This window comes from Curcuma longa, chromosome 13, assembly GCF_044706935.1.
Source record: "Curcuma longa cultivar G26 ecotype Majalengka, Jawa Barat chromosome 13, ITB_CL_G26_1.1, whole genome shotgun sequence".
Lineage (NCBI taxonomy): Eukaryota > Viridiplantae > Streptophyta > Magnoliopsida > Zingiberales > Zingiberaceae > Curcuma > Curcuma longa.
Window position 1 is genome coordinate 1,713,902 of NC_133873.1, and position 13,464 is coordinate 1,727,365.

Consider the following 13,464-nt stretch of genomic DNA (forward strand, 5'->3'; position numbering starts at 1 on the left):
AGTGCGCACGATTCTTCTTGTTCCACCTTCGTTGCCGGTAGGGTTCCACGCGCCTTCGGAAGCCGCCGTCTGCTGCGGTGGGGAAGAAAACAGAGGAAGCACGGCGCACAAGGAGCCATGTTCGTCGTCGTGCCGAAGGGGATCTTCTCTAGCTAAATTGCTCGCGGTGGGGAGAAGGTACAGGTGCTGGGTTTGCCGTGCATTGCCTTCTCCTCCTCACCGCCGGCGACGCTCGCGCGGGCGGGTAGTAGCAATTGGTGCCGCACACCGAAGGAGAGCTCCGAATAGGGCATCATCCCCTGTTTTTCTAGCGCAAGAGGAAGAACACTGTACGGCGTGTTCAGGTGGAGAAAACCGGAAGCCAAAAACCTTAAATCAAATTCAAACACTATAGCAAATTGAATCAGACCGGATTCAAACTTGGTTTGCTCGGTTCACTAACCAAACAAACTCTGATTTGACCCAAACCAATTTTGTTCAATTCGTCTTCACAAGACAAAGCTTCTCATCTCTTCCATTTTGCCAAAAACTTCTTCCATCATGAATCAAACCAAGTTGATCAATTCAATTCAAAACTGAATCATTTGGTTCACTAACCAAACGACCTCTGATTTGAACGAAATCAGTTTCGTTCATTTCATCTTCATAAGATGAATTCCATCATAATATCATTTGTCCGATTTAATCAGGCTTTATTTCTCTCATTCAGAGAATCTTATTTTCAAACTCGTTTTAAGTCATTCAGAGAACTTATAGTGTGTGTGACCCAATAGGTTCTCAGTTATGTTAGTCATCCGTAATTAACCATTAATTACGGAACGATCATCAGTGACACCTAGTAGTACATCATGATCCCCAATTGACCGAAAAATCAATGATTGATCCAGAATATCTTCTAAACCTTTCAGCAGCTACATGAATCGTACCTCGTTCCTTTCACCGTCTTATACCCGCTTGGTTCAGGACATGGTCTATGTGGCAGTCCCCACTAAGCTGATTACATCACACCTAGCTTAAGCTGCTTTCTTGTCATGTGGATTCAAGTTACTTGTACACGTATCCAAGAGTATCGTACTCTTAACATGTAATATTTTGGCTAAAGACTTTTAGTAACAATTCTGACAAGCGGCCACAAGGTATACGTCTCCTTTTCAAAGGAGTGACGAATTCTCTATGGGCTATTCAAACAGCTTCGGGCACTTCGACTCATACCCAATCATCTCGGGTCCACACCTCCTCGGAGATGCTTGCTTAAGATATCAAAGTATAAGCCTCCGAAACTAAGGTGACTTGAATACCGTAAGTCAAAGGAAACTCACACTTAAGCTATACTGAGATCTTTATTGACATATATATCGAACCATATGAAGTCTCAAAGTAGGTCACTCTAATGAACTGGTTACCTTTAACCAGCATCCACGTTTAACTTTCAACATCTAATGTCGACAGCAGTGAGATCAACTGCTTGGCGAACTAAAGAGTTCAAAACGTGCTAGTCTCGACAGAATCGATGACGTCCGTACTCATTAATTTCTCGACTAGGGATAATTCCAATACGTTCATAATTACACGTGTAGAGATGCTAACTAGTTGTGACCCAATCACAAATTCTCTCACGCTATGAATCGTATTGCGGACATTCATTATTTGAGTTTAAGATCAAATCAAACACATATAGAATGTGCACTCAAATAGTAAATTGCTATTTATCCAATAAATAGTATAACCGTAAGATGATTGCCTTAGGACACCTCTCAAATCTAATAGGTCGCACCTCCGGGACTTCACCATTTGCCAAAAGGCCGCGCCTCTGGGACTTCATCATTTGCCAAGTCTTCAAACCTGGATTTTCCTGTATACTCAATTCACACATGTTAAATCATCAACATTGCCTAACTTAAACTCATTTAGCCAAACATTAAAATTCAATGATACTTGGGGCAAGACTGCACCAACAATCTCCCCCTTTTTGATGTTTGGTAAAAACTTGTTTAAGTTAGGTCTTTAATATAACAAAATATAATTTCAGCAGAATAACCATAATCATGAAGCATAAGCATAGATAAAAGCATAAGAACATGAATAAGAATATGTAAATTCTAACTTAAATCAAACTCATTTCTCTCTCTTTTTTGACAGACACTAGAAAGATCACAATTCCATAAGGAAGCAGAAACGAACAGAAGCTAGGGCAAACATCCAAGCAAGGGTCACATCCCTTTGTAATATGAAAATTGTTCTGTTAGGGACACACTCCCTCTAAAACTCTACTCCCCCTATAACATGCACCAACAGTGTCTTTGTAGAACTTAAAATATAAGTACGATAAATCCTATAGATCATAAAAATGTCCCTAGAGCATATGTCAAAGAGTAGTAGGTCATAGGATACCCAAATAGTCAAGAAAGGACTAAAATCAGAGTTTTTCAGCCTTTTCAGTCGACTGACATCTGAATCAGTCGACTGGTGTCTGAAAATTTGAGTTTTCAGAATCGAATTTCGAAAAAGCATAGGTAATTCAACGTAGACTGAAAAATCATGAAATTTCATACAGTCATTACTTACATCAGATACAATAAAGGAAAAATATTTTGAAAATTTTTGTCCTATTAAAATAATATTTTAATACAAAGTTTCAAAAACCATGAAACTCTTAATGGTACAAAAGCTTTGTATCAACATACATTATGGTTAAGGCTGTTAATAGGTAAACATTACTGAGGCTTTCTTATAGAGTTATGAAGTATGTAAATTTAGGGTCATGATTGAAACATGTTTCAAAATGACTTGTTAAATTACAAAAACTCCCTCTAAATCCATACACCATCCTTATTGAAAACAAACAAGAATGCAACACATATATGAAAAGAAAATGGGTAAGAGAGAAAGGCATAGCATAGAAACATTAAAACTTCATACACATAGCAATGTTAGTAAAGAAAATCCCATAAATAGCTACGATGTTCGAGATACATAACATATCAAATCTAAATATATTCTCAACATCACTCTAACTCAATCAAGACATCTACTCATCATCAGTAGGAGGTGGAGGAGGAGGAGCCTGGTATGACAGGTGCATGCTCCGCATCATGTCATACATCTCTTGCTGTCTCTGATCAGCTGTCGTCCAGTCCTGACGAAGGCCTTGGACCTCCTGATGATAGGTCCGAACCTCCTGGTAATATTCCTGCAGCTACTGACCAATATCTCAAAACCCCTGATGCACCATCCCCTCTAGATGGGAGATCCGCTCATCCAAGGCACTGACAAGGGGTGCATCAGCCGCAGGAGGAGGAGGCGGAGGAGGAGCAGCAGCAGCATCGAGTGCGCCAGCCTCTTCCTCCTCAGACTCGGAGGAAGCTACGAGTGCAGTATCACGCGTTCATGTTATAGCACCCTCATGAAACACTATCATGGCCAACTTTAAGTGACGTTGGCCAAGTTGATCATAATCCTTAGATAACTGATGTATGATTTCTACAGAAACATCAACTCCTCTAGATGTAAAGAAGTATGTAAGAATGTGACCAAATGACATGTATAGTTTGCCATGGGTTGGACCCGAGAAGTACACAATGGATGTAACATCCGACAAATATTGACCTAACATCCATGCCTAACATCCGACAAATAATGACCTACTAAAATTTTTCCATACCAAATATCCAATTCTCCTTAACTTGTTTGGACTTCCCTCATTGTCAAGTATTCGATCAATCTTGACCAACTTGAACTTCATGTCTCATGCCCAGTGTTCAATCCTCTATGACTCACTTGGACTTCGTCCTTGTTAACTTCCTATTGGACTTTCAACTACCAAGTGTTCGATCAATTATGACCCACTTGGACATCTTCACTTGCTAACTCCTTGTTGAACTTTCGACTACTAAGTGTCCGATCAATCATAATCCACTTAAACTTCTCCACTTGCTAACTCTCTATTGGACTTTCAATTTCTAATGCTTTGTTTGAGAGGAGTTGAGGGAAGTGGAGGGGTAAATAAGAGGAAGAAGAATTTTAATCCTTGTTTGGGATGGAATGAGTTAAGGAGGGGAAGGGGAAAGATGGATAAACTTTATCCTTCTATGCTCATGAATCGTTATAATTTCTTACACTTCGATTTGAGATGTAAGGAAGGGAAAAAGGAACTCAAAAATATTTTATTTCAATTTTATCTCTATTTTAAAATATTAATTCTTAAATTAACTTATTTATTTAAATATCTCATCTTTACATCGTCACTCCTCACACAACGCGCGTCGTTACTATCCAGTGTCCAACCGCTCGCACTCCACGATGTCGGCATTGACATTGACCTTCACTGTAAATTTTTTCGAGGACAAGACTCAAAAGGACAGAGACAGATAACTTTAATCTTCTTCTTCTCCTCCTCCTCTAATGGCAGGGACTTATTCAAACAGCATGCGTTGTCTAACTTTAATCTGCTTCTTACTTAAATAGAAATGGTTCGATTTGATTTTAGTAACAATTATTGTTATCTAATTTTGAATAGAATTCTTTATGACCGGAACATTAAGTAATAGTATCTACGTGTTAGATATTTTCAACGAGACATTCAATATCGAAACAAACAACAAGCGTACTCAAAAAGATAATCAATTAATCTCTTACTTGCGGTATTATTGTCTTGACCATATAAGCAAGAAACACATGTTCAAACTCCAAATGGTTGGCAGTTTAAAATCTTTTGAATTACATTCATTTGATACATGTGAATCATGCTTTAATGGCAAGATGATTAAATTACCTTTAACTAAAAGGGTAAACTAGTGGGAGAGTTGTTTAGCCTTATACATACTGATGTGTTTGGTCTAATGTTAACTCAAACACGAGGAGGTTATAACTACTTCATTACCCTTTATCGATGATCATTCATGATTGAGGTATATATATTTAATAAAATACAAATCTGAGACCTTTGAAAAGTTCAAAGAATTCAAATTGAAGTAGAGAAACAACTTAATAAGAGTATTAGAACACTTCGATCCGATCGAGGTGGTAAATACTTAAGTCAAGAGTTTCAGGATTATCTAAGAGACAATAAAATATTATCTCAATGGACTCCGTCGTATACACTCGTGCATAACGGTGTATTTAAGAGACAAAATTGAACCTTGTTAAACATGATAACGTTAATGATAAATCACGTAAATTTTCCCAGATCTTTTTAGGCAATGTACTTAAGAAAACTGATTACTTGTTAAACAGAGTCCTGACCAAAGCAATCTCTGCTACTCCATACGATATATAAAATAGTAAAACCTCACTTATTTTACTTGAATATATAAGATTGTCCTACTTATGTGAAGAGGACTGTATCAGATAAGTTGGAAGTTAAATATGATAAATGTTTATTTATTGGATACCCTAAGGAAACGAGGTCTCTTGTGGAACAAAAGTGTTTGTTTCAAAGCATACTGTATTCTTATAGGAGTTTCTCTTGTAGGAAATAGTAGGCGTAGAGTTAAAACTTAGTAAAGTTCAAGAGACTCAAATAGATATTGATGAGACATCTAGTCAAGAACCACAACCGATTACTCATAGTAATGAGCTATCGACTAAACCTATTGAGACACAACCTCTTCGAAAATCTAGTAGGACACGTAATATTCCAGTATAAATTTCTCGTAAATGAATCGAATAGCGTATTACTCATTAAGAATGAGGAACCTACTCATTATGAAGAAATTTTAAAAAGTTCAAAAAGGGATAAATGGTTAACAACCATGAAGTCAGAAATGAATTTCATTAAAGCCAAGTTTGAAACTTGGTGGAATATTCGTTTTGATGAGACAATTAAAGAATATGATTTCTCATAAAATCTGACGATCCTTTGTATATAAGGAGGTTAGTGGGAGTGCGAGCGTATTCCTATGATTATATGTTGATAACATATTATTGATAGGAAATGATATGTCTGTTCATGAAAGATATGAGAGAAACGACCCATATCCTTACACAACAAAAAAATAGAATTTTAGGGATGAAATTTTGGGCCGAATTTTTTTCGTCACAAATGTGCAACAAATTTTGCGATGAATTAATTTTTTTTCGCTGATTGTCAACGAAATTTGCGACAAATAAAGATTTGTTAATAATTTAGCAATAAATTAATTTCATCGTCAATTTCGTTGAAAAAATAAAGTTCATTGTCAAATTCGTCGCAAATTTAGGATGAAAAATTAATTCGTCGCAAAACCACGAGATGGAAATCAAACTCGGTGACATTTGGCGACGAACAACGTGTTCGTCACCAAAATCGACGATATTTGGCGACAAACAACTCGTTCGTCGCCAAAATTGATGACAAACACAATGTTCGTTGCCAAAATCGACGACAAACGTGCTATTCGTCGCCAAAATCGACGACGAACCCGTTGTTCATCGCCAAAATCGACGACGAACGCGCTGTTCGTCGCCAAATTCTTTAATAAACCCTAGATCTGTGCCCCTTCCCCTTTTCTTCTTATGCTGCCTCCGCGACATCTTGCTGCTTCTGCCGCTTTCAACCTCGTTGAATAGCCAAATCTCGCCTTTTTCCGGCCGGATCTTTCCTCCTTGCGTGTGGTAAGCTTCTTCCTTCCTCTTTCCTTCTTTTTCATTCGTGTTTTGTTGCTTTTGGCCGCTGGACAACTACAGGGGGCCATCGTCACCGCCGGCCAGCCGCTGGCTACTGCTGGCCGGTCCCTGCCTGCCGCTGGCCCGCGCTAGGCGACGCGCCTACGCGCTTGCTGCGCGGCCGCTGGCCACGCGGCTGCTGATCGCTGGCCGGCGCTAGTGGGGGCTGGTCGGCGCTATAGTCGTTAGAACAAGTTGACAACTTGTTAATGTGGATGTTGATTAATTTGTTAATGTTGTATTGATGTTATTGATGTTGATTAATTGTTAATGTTGTATTGATGTTATTGATGTTGATTAATTGTTAATGTTGTATTGATGTTCGATTGTGATAGAGTTAATATGGTATTGATGTTGATTAATTTGTTAATGTTGTTTTTGAAGGTTGACAAATTTACGTGGACGAAAGTAATTAGAGAGATACTTTATCGACTTCAGGTATATTGCTAAGTATAGTTATTTTAGAAATTTAAATAGTTTTTAATTATAATTGCATTTAGTTTAATGTTAATATATATTTTTAAATTTTAATTTGAATTAATTAGACCAAATTAACGATATACTCTAAAATCCTAAAATCATAATGTAGGATCGTGTACGCGCTAGAGGGGGGAGGGTGAATAGCGCGTATCGCTTTTTCACTTTCGTTCGTTTGACTATCAAAACTTAGCAGCGGAATTAGCAACACAATAAAAGGACTCGCGGATTTACTTGGTTCCTAACCCCCCAGGGTTAGTACGTCCAAGGCCTAATTGGGAGGCGCCCGTCCACTAGTGGTCTCCTTTCCGAACGGCGTTCGGAGGCGGAGAAACCCGTCTTACAGTCCAAAACTAGTTACAATTAAATAAGAACAATTAATAACAACTAGAAAAGAAATAACCAAACAGAAGCTGCCGATCTGGAAGTCCGAGCACCATGCGCTCCTCCTGGATCTTCCCCGGTCGCAAGCGTTTGGCTTCTTTTGCGTTCAGAATCACCACTTATTGAACAGGGAGGTTAAGCACTTGAATGACTGGCTTCTGCACGTTGATGGCCTTATATACTGCTCCTGGGTTGACCCAGATTGCAATCTGGGTCGACTCCAGCCTCCGTGGCAGATAAAACTTCCTTCTTTGTCGTTATCAGCTGCCTGGGTCGACCCAAGTGTCATTCTGGGTCGACTCCAGCCCGAATCCGAAAAAACTCAAAAGACCATTTTTGTAGATCTCTGGAAGGGCTTTCCAACGCATCTGACCGTGCCTCGTTTCGAGTCCTGAGTCAAAAGTTATGGCTGTTTGAAGTTGACCCTGCATTATGATTCCTGCAAAACAAGCATGAATACAACCAAGCCAAACTAGTTTTACCTTGTGAGTCTAACTTCGGATTTCTCCCGAAATCCTGAGTTAGTCTAACCCACTCCATTCTGGAGAATTCGTGCCAACCAAGTCACCTAGACTTGTTGGACTTTTGCTCGGCTCTGTCGTTGCCCCCCAGGACTTGGAATGCAACTGATCCTCCTGATCAGTCCACTCTTTCACTTTGACTGCAACTGATCCTCCTGATCAGTCCAGTCCTCCGCTGCAACTTGATCCTCCTGACCAAGTCCAGCCTTCCACAACTTGGTCCTCCTGACCAAGTCCAGGTCTTTGCCTGGTGCACGTTGACTCTGCCAAGACTTCTTGCCTAGCTGCACTAGGACTTAACCTTGCCCAATCTTCCAGATTAGGACTTCCACTGTCTAGTCTAACCGACTAGATCTTTCTCACTCACTTCCACACATCCAAACATCAAGTCCTGTTTGGATCAACCCTTGGTCAAACTGACCAGACCTAGGTGTATTGTCAAACATCGAAACACTAGGCAAGATCTTAGTGCCTCTTGCACTAACACATAATCCGTAAATCTTAAAATCGTAAAACCTAAATCGTTAAACCCTTAAACCATTTTAACCATAAACCTAAACTCAAAAACTCTTTAACCCTACATCCTAAATCGTAAAAACCTAAATCGTAAACCCTTAAACCATAAACCATAAACCATAAACTTCTAATAAACTAAACCTTAAATTCGTAAACCCTAAATCCAAAATCGTAAACCCTAAATCTCTAAAAACCTAAACCCTAAACTCTTAAACGCTTAAATCATAAACCATAAACTTAAAAAATCCCTAAACCCCTAAAAACCTAAACCTAAACCCTTAAACCGTAAACCATAAACTTTTAAAAAATCCTAAACCATAAACCCTAAACCATAAACTCACGAATATCATATTCCTACGTTACGAGATCCCAGCGAAGAAGTGATACCCATAGATACAAGTGATATTCATCAAAATGACGATGACGACGAAGATGACAACGACGACAATGACGACGACAATGACAATGACGATGAAGATGACGATCATGATCATGCTCACAACGACGATGACGATGATAATTTTGATTTTTCATGCTGAGTAAGTCAAATTAAATTATAAAAATATTAACAATTCATTTTAATTTATAGATAATCGAATGTAGGTGTATATATATTCCATTTTAATCTGTATATTTATTTTTATTCTTCATAATATGTAAATTTTAATTTACTAGATAGATTTACAATATTTTAATTATATTTTTTTTCTCTTATAGATTATTTCTCCTGACTTGGTGGTGTATTGTGATTAGACATACCCTTTACAGATTTGGCATCATGGTAAGTTTTAAAGCATTTTCATTATGCAAATAATTTTATATTTCCTAATATTCTTCCTAATATGTTTTCTTACAATGGCAACGCGGTTGACGCAGTAGCAGTAGTCATGGTGATGCAGCCCCCACTCCTTCAGGTGCAACCCCCTCTCTTTCAGGTGCAACCCCCTCTAGCCCCCTGCAGGACCTTCCCCAGGAGCCATAGAAGGTCCTTCGACCCGACAGTCCGCTGTAGAGGCACGAGTGTTGATAGTCCCTCTTGGCGATTCATAAGTATTTTAAATTAATTATATTGTCAATTATATCTTTATAAATATTTAACATCTTTTATTTGATATTGTATTATAGTTTTACTGATTCTATACGGGTTATTCACGATATTAATACAATCGTGAATAACCTTTGGTGAGGGGATTCCATGAGTTATACAAGCACTCCTGATGCCACCAAGGAGTTGTGGTGGAGTGAATTTAAGGTAAACTATTCATTTAATTATATATATATGATATTATTATTGAATATATAATAAATTATTTATTTCTACTTTCAGCAGGCATTTACTTGGGATCCTACTAATGAAGTCGAGATTAGATGTATTTTTAAGAAAAAATACGGTGATCACATCCGACATGTCCTAAATCATGCAAAAACAAGGGGGAAAAAGCTGGCTTGCATCAGCGAAGAGAATTGGGTTCGGATTTCTCAGTTTTGAGAAACTGAAGAAAGCCGAAAGAGGAGTAACCAGAATAAGCTTAATCAAGCTTATAATTCTGGTGTCTTATCTGCGACGTATGCGGGCGGCTCAATCAATATTGATGAGCATACGCGCAGATTGGTAATTTCTTTCAACTACTTAAATTTAAATTTATTTCATATTAATATTTATTTTTTCTAACAATATTTTTTTAGGCTAAGGAAATGGGTCGAGATCCTGCTTTTATCGATACTTTTACTCGGACTTTCCAAAAAAAAGACAAGAGTTGGAGCGGAGACCGAGCAAAAGCTATTAAGGTTTTAATATGTATCTAAATATTTTTGTGTTTAATTTCTCAAATATTACAACATATTAATATTTCTTTTGATAATACAGGATAAATATTCTGAGCTCGAGCTAGCACAGCGAGCTTCAAGTGCTAGCTCTGAGGGATCTGAGCCCTCAGTTGGCAATGATCTGAGTATGTGGTTGGAGGCGAGTGGGGGATGCAAAGGTGGTGGAAGGATTTTGGGTATGAGTTCTTTGAGCAGAACCCATAGAGCTGCTGATAGCTCTTCTATCACCTCCCCTGCCGTCACATCACAGATCCATAGTTTGACTGAGGAGGTAACCCACTTGAAAGGATTATTAGAGCAAAGAGATCAGGAAATGGTACGAAGAGATAAGCAAATGAGACAAAGAGATAACGAAATTAAAAAATTACAAAGAAAACAAGACCTGATCTTGCAACATCTTCAGTTGCAATCTATTCCTAGTGACGACGATGACGACGACGACGACGATGGTGGTGGTTCTTCATGAGTTTTTTTGTGTATGAATTTTTTATATTCATTATTTTATTTATTTAGCATTTTATTAGAGCTGCAAGTTAATAATTTATAAATTTTTAGTAATACTGTTTATTTTTGTTTAAACAAATTTTTTTAAAAAAAATTCAAAAAAAAAGGTAAGTCTTTACATATTAAGTTTATAGGTTTAAGTTTTAATTTTAAGAATGATACTTTCTCTTTATCATATTTTCTAATGCAGGAGAAGAAAAGATAGTGACGGAGAAGGAAGTAGAGTCTCTAGAGAGCACACATGCCCATGATGATTCATTCTATCTTTTCTTTGTCTTTAGATTTTTTTTATATCAGTACTTTGTATGGATTTACTGGATTGTTATGATTGGATATCATGTTGGCTGGACTTATAGACATGTGTACATGTCTATTATGGATCTTTGTATGGATTGTATCATTTGGATGCATATTATGCATGCATAGATTATGGATGTTGATATGGATCTTTGTATGAATTGTATTTTTGTATGGATGTTGATATGGATTGTTATGAATTGTTTGATATTTATGTATTGATATTTATATATTGTTATGGATTGTATGTGACAGGTGTATTGTTATGTATGTTATAAATCGATCTGATTGGATCGATATGTAATTGTATATATGGGATAACCACTAAATAAATAGAATATTGTTATTTTTTTATTTTGCGATGAATTTTACGATGAAAATCATTTTCGTCATAAATTGACAACAAATTTTGCGACGAAAATAGATTCGTCGCAATTATATCGTAAGTTACTATTTATCAAAATTTTGCGATGAAAATCCGTATTCGTCACAAAATTCGTCGCGAATTGGCGACGAATCTGTATTCGTCGTCAATTGGCGACGAATCGGTATTCGTCGCCAATTGGCGACAAATCTAGGATTCGTCGTCAAATGGTGACGAATTTTACGGCGAATAATGGTTTTTGTCCCAAAATTTTACGACGAAATTTAATTTTTCATCGCAGAATTTGGCGAAGACTCGATTGCGACGAATTTAAATTCATCGTAAAATTTGTTGTAAACTGTTTTGCGATAAATTTTTTTAGGAAATTCATCACAAAATTCGTCGCAGATTGCTATTTTTTTTGTAGTGTTAAGATTAAAATCTATAGAGATAGATCGAAGAGGTTGCTTGGTCTTTCACAGTCTACATAAATAAACAAGGTGCTAAAGAGGATTAGCATGCTTAAATCCAAGAAATGTCACATACTCATCAGAAGTTCACCTTTCGAAGTCTATGTATCCACAGACAAAAGTCGAGAGGATTTACATGAGTAAGATTCCTTATGCTTCGATAATATAATTAATCCTGTATGCTATGATGTATACGAGACCCGATGTATCATGTGCTCTGAGTGTCATGAGCAGATACCAATCAAATTTAAAAATGGATTATTGGGCGACTGTCAAGATAATTCTTAAAGTACTTGCGAGAAAATAAGGATTTATTCTTGGTACATAAAGAAAATGAAATGGTTACACACAAGTATATGGATGTCAGCTATCAAACAAACAAGGATGATTCCAAGTCCCGATCTAGGTACACATTCACTTTAAATTATAGCACAATAAGTTGGAAATATTTCAAATAAGACACTATTGCAGCTTGTGAAGCAGCAAACGAAGCGGTTTGAATCAGGAAGTTCATTACTGAACTTAGAATAGTTCCAACCATTGTTGAAGCGTTACATGCTCTACGATAACAATGGAGTAATCGCGTAAATGATGGAACCTAGGTCTCACCGTTGATCCAAACACGTGCTTCAGCGATATCAATTAATTAGAAAGATCATCAGTAGAAGAGAAATACAATTCGAGAAGAATCCCACCGAAAGGAACCTTGCAGATCCTTTAATCTATACCTCAAAGTAAATTTGAGGAGCACATAAAGACGCGTGGTATTGGATACCATAGCGATTGACCTAAGGCCAAGTAGAAGTCTGTTACATTTGAGAGCTGTTTTAAGGCAATCGCCTTACAATTATACTATTTATTGGATAAATAGAAATTCACTATTTGAGTGCACATTTTTTGTGTTTGATTGGATCTTAAACTCATTTACTGAATGTCCGCAATACGATTCATAACATTACAGAATTTATGATTGAATCATAACTAGTGAGCATCTCTACATGTGCAATTATGAATGTATTAAAATTATCCCTTGTCGAGGAATTGATGAATACGAACATCATCAATTTTGTTGAAACTAACACGTGTTAAACTCCTTAGTTTATCAAGTAGTTGTTCTCACTGACTAGAGACATTGAATGTTGAGAGTTAAACGTAGATGTTAGTTAAAGATAACTAGTTCATTGAAGTGACTTGCCGTGAGACTTCATATGGTTCTATACATATGTCAATGAAGATCTTAGTGTAGCTTAAGTGCAAATTTCCTTTGACTTGCGGTATTTAAGTCACCTTGGTCACGGAGGCTTATACTTTGACATCTTAAGCAGACATCTCCGAGGAGGTGTGAATCCAGGATGATTGGGTATAAGTCAAAGTACCCGAAGGTATTTGAATAACCCACAGAGGATTCACCGCTCCTTGAAAAGGGAGACGTATGCCCTGCGACTAAAGCATTACATGTCAA

At 37.3% G+C, this 13,464-nt stretch overlaps 1 pseudogene; it reads left to right on the top strand.

Annotated features, from left to right (window-relative positions):
• The first annotated feature begins 9,427 nt into the window (after positions 1–9,427).
• On the top strand, positions 9,428–10,833 carry LOC141844464 (uncharacterized; annotated as a pseudogene).
• Positions 10,834–13,464: the final 2,631 nt, after the last annotated feature.